Below are 4,779 nucleotides of genomic sequence, written 5' to 3' on the forward strand. Positions count from 1 at the left end.
TTTAAGAAATACGGTACGGTTAAGTTTTTTGTACAATGATGTTGGGTCTTTGTGTCCAAACGCGTGACCCGTGTTTAAAAACTTTAACATAACAACATAACAAGTGTATTGAAAGAATTCAACTTTAATTTAAAATAAAGATTTCAAATTTCCGAGCACTAGTCAATTAATAAATTATGCAGTTTTTTTGTATAAACTTTTGATGTTGGCTCTGCGCAAAAACACTGTGGATGGCGTAACCGGAGTTATATGCACAAGAAATATTGTTTATGTATCTTTTCCAATAGAAGCGGAGCTTCCTACCCTACTCTTTCCGGAAATTCCTTTGCCCATGTCTTCACTCTCCTGCATCAGTACGAACAACCGCGCAAGTTGCCTTTTGTTGCTTATAATTTTTGATCTGTAATTCAGACACATACATGCATATGTATATTTCACAATTTTTTACAACTTCCAGTTCAATTGACTTACTTTTTATCCATTATAGTACCACTTTCTTATGTAAATTTTATAAACGCAAACTCCAACGACTAAAAAACAGCAATAGAAGGATGAGCGATTAAAAAGTATTCACAGTCGCTAATTGAGCGACTAAGCGACACTCGCAATAGCATCGATAATCGATAATCGCTTAATAGTCGTTTATCTACTGCCAATCGACATTCGCAATAGGGGTGTCCGTCTCGTCAATGTCCGGTGGTTGTGTGCCTAGAAAGGCATTCACAGATCTGGAGTCTACAGAAACAGTCCATGTCCAAAAACCGACATGGAATGTCTAAGGTGGAAAATAAACCAACCTTTCTATAAGGAAACAATTATAGAAAAAGAATTTTCTTACACTGTATTCATGTCTCCGCCATCAATTTGTGACGACATCATTTAAAAGCAGCTAATGAGAACGACGACACTATTTATTTGATGGCACATTCAACGAGCCATTGTGCCAAAATGCGGGTATAAACAATTATTGATTATTTAATATCGGAACCGAGATCATATAAGTTACTTGATTGGTTTTACACACTTTTGAAACACAAATTATATGCTTTTTTACGGCAGACAAGTTGTTGCCCCAAAACACAGCAGAAATCTTCCAATCAGGGCTGGCAACTATTCTTAGTTATGAGGTGCCATGTTGAGGATAAAAAAGTGGGAAAATGGGCCAAATAGAAAAATAAAAGTGCCAAAAAAGGTGTCATTCCTTTTAATCATTCACATTTAGCAATAAAATAAAGCTACATTTTCCAAACAAAAGTGCAATGATAAAATAAAAAAAAAACAGTTGAATAGCCTTTATAAATTAGAAAATTTTAGTTGAGAAAAAGAAGTGCACGCAAAGGATTTCACAAAAATATATTGAAATGTAATTTTTTTTACAAAAGTGGGTGGGAAATAAAGTCAATTGACCTTATTTCCGTTGATCTTATTACCTGTCACCTTGAAATAAAGTGAAGTGCACTTAAATTCCTCAAGTTGCATGCTAAAAAGAAAAAATAAAGCTGCGTCTGGTGACGCAAACCAGAAAAAAGGCCAAAATGGCGTCGCCGACTCGTGAGTCAGCGGCAGCAGGTGCATCCTGCACCGATGTGGAGTGCGGCACGGCCAAAAAACTAAGAATTTTAGAAAATGACGATGTTACTGGATTCTATGAGCTGTCCAGTAATGGCTTAAAAAACTTTGCACGGACAACTACTGTGAGGTGCCCGGGGCTCCCGGCGACATGGAGACAGAAAGTAATTTAGAAAATGGAAAAATAACTGTTGATCTCAATTGGGAAGAAGACAAAAAAGCGCGAAAAAATGATGAAGACAAAAATGACGCAAAGTTGGTGGTGAAATACCCGCCAAATTTTAAGGGAGAGATTTCCGTTCTAGAAGATTCTTCGGAATGTCAAGCAATGAAAAATGAAAAAATAACGACTGGCTTAACTCTCTTCAGCCAAATTAAAGACTTAAAAGTACAAGACTTATATTTAATATATGCTATAGGTAAAACACTTTACAAAGTGACATTCAAAAACACGTAGCTGCGAACAGCTTTCTGTTAGACAATAGAATTAAAAAAATGTGACTGAAACCTTTCGTTCCTCGAACAGCACTAGAAATTTATGGTGTGGTGCGTGGTGTGCCGCTATGTTTTAATGAATATGATATACTTAAAAATTCGAAATCGGCAGAACCGATAGTGGTTCAAGCGGAAATGCAAAAATGCGAAAGATAAGCATATCTGCCCACACTGGGAGAAAGAGTTGGCGATAAATCAGATTAAAACCATCAAAAACCTCTCAAGAAATGAGGTTCTAGATACATATTTTCCCAAAAACTCGAATCGATTTGACATGCTGGCAAACGAGGAGGAATCTTTTTCCCCCCTTGCCAAGGAAAGCGAAGTTGTCGACACAACGGAACAAATTAACCGAAATTTTACCAAAAGAAAATTCAGTTATGTTGTAAAAATAGGGCTTGGAAAAAAATCTCAGTCCAAAAATCTGGATTATTGCGTCCAAGGGCCAAAGCTCCCTCAAACCCAGCATACAATACAATTTCTTATCAAAAAAACATGGTCTCCCAATATGAAAAGTTAATTGCGGAAATGATAAAAATAACTCAAAGACTAACAATAGAAAGCAATGACACTAGTGTATTTCAACAAATTCTACAGTTAAAACAACAATTTGAAGCAATTTTAGTTAGGAGAGACGAGCTTGAAATTAGTGAATCGTTAAATTCAACAAGAGACTCAAATGAAGATTCTGCAATATAATTGCCAGTCGGTCAAAGCGAACATAGACACAATAGAGTACTACATGAATAAATATAGTATAGAAATAGCCACCCTCAGTGAAATTTTTTTCTCAAAACAAAACCAGTATAGGAAGCTAATAAATTACAATACAGTAAAAAAGCACCGGAATGATGGATACGGAGGCGTAGCCATTGCTCTAAAGAAAAACATCAAATTTAAAAAGATTACTTATTATAGCCAAAGTGACATAATCGTTGTCAGAACTGTGAATTTAGAACCTAATGTAACAATTTGTTCTGTATACTTCCCACCCAATATCAGCACAGGCAGCTTTCAAGCCGATATCCAAAGATTGCTAGATTTTCTTGAATCACACACTAACACTTTCATACTAGGCGATTTCAATGCCAGAGCCGCTGCGTGGGGGGATAGGGTGAACTCAGGCAGAGGCAAGCACTTGTTGCAGCTTATTCAGGAATCTAATTTCCATCACCTAATCAACGGTAACTACACCTTTCAAAGAGACCCAAGAGTGGACAGTGGTTCTGTTTTGGACCTCTCCTTCACAAACTCGAACTTCACTTGTGCCTGGAATGTGGATGCAACTAGAATTGGGGGCAGCCATCATTTTCCGGTAATAATTGAGGCAAGCAATTGTAAAGTCAAAACTAATAACTTCCTTGCAAAAAATAAGCTTCTAAAATCAAAATTCAAGAAGAAATTAAGAATGCCACCTTCGCGGTAAAGGATGACAGAACACCTAAATCTAGGTGGAACAGCCATCTTGATAAACTCTACAGATTCCTGAGAATAGCTAATCAAAAAGCCAAAAAAGTACCATCCCCAGAAAACTTTGAAAATTTAATATCACAGAGAAAAATAAGGAAAAAAGAGATTAAAAAAGGGAAAAAAGAAAATTTTAACGAAAAAATTGAAGAACCTAATTCTGGTATAGGTAAGAAGGGCTGGCGCTTTGACAAAGCGCTGAGAGGCGATTACAGTCAGGATCATGTAGGAATGTGGAACAATGACAACAACCAACTCTTTTTGAACTCCTTGAAGGATCAGGTCCCGACACAGACCACACAACTCACTCCAAACATCTCCACAGAACCGTCCCCCACCTTGGCACTAACCATTGAAGAAATTAAAGACACCATTCTTAGGAAAAAAAAAAGAACTCAGCGGCAGGAGTAGACCGAATATCCTACAATATGCTAAGACGTTTGCCTGACATTACTCTTAATAACCTCAAGACTTCTTTTAATGATACTTTCATCACTAACAAACTCCCCGATCAGTGGAGAATAATTAAAGTCGTACGCATCCGAAGAAAGACAAAGAGATATGTGATTTCCGAAATTTCCGTCCAATAGCCCTAATTTCAGTACTGTTAAAAGTAATTTACTCCTGTGTAAAAGACAGACTGTACCAATTTCTAGAAAACAACAACCATCTTCCGATATATAGGAAAAACAAATCATTTATCCGTTTTAAAAAACACATCATTTTATGCACGACAGATATTTCGAACGCGTACAACTGCGTTGACATCAATGTCTTAAAAACACAACTTTTAAACCTTAAAATTGAACAATTGCATGTTGATTGGATAACAAACTTCCTTGCCTTTAGAATTCTCAAACACGGAAATAACACCATTGAAATTCACAACGGCCTACCTCAGGGCAGCTGTCTCTCTCCCACCTTGTTCAATATTTACACGGCGAACCTACATGAGTTAATAGATCAGAATACACACATATACCAATTTGCAGACGACTTCTTCTTCGTCTCTTCATGCGTCAGCTTTGAAGATGCCAACTACAACCTTCAGAGTAAACTAAATCTCTTCTCCACCAAATGTAACCATCTAAACCTCAAGTTCAACCCGAGCAAGACTAAAGTTCTACATATTAGTAAAGGCCTAAAAAAGAAGTTAATATAAATATAAATAATACCAGGCTGGCACAAACAAACTCTGTGAATGTCTTAGGCAGAATCATTAACAGCTCTCTCACTTCAAAAGATGGT

General features: G+C 36.8%; 1 protein-coding gene across 3 annotated transcripts in view; it reads left to right on the top strand.

The window, feature by feature from the left end:
* The window catches only part of LOC118749963 (rab3 GTPase-activating protein catalytic subunit-like), a 173,664-nt gene that overhangs the window by 28,281 nt on the left and 140,604 nt on the right, over positions 1 to 4,779 (top strand). The gene's annotated exons all lie outside the window — the stretch shown is intronic.

This window comes from Rhagoletis pomonella, unplaced genomic scaffold (genome assembly GCF_013731165.1).
Source record: "Rhagoletis pomonella isolate Grant_MI unplaced genomic scaffold, Rhpom_1.0 Rhpom_scaffold_00097, whole genome shotgun sequence".
NCBI classification, from domain to species: Eukaryota; Metazoa; Arthropoda; class Insecta; order Diptera; family Tephritidae; genus Rhagoletis; species Rhagoletis pomonella.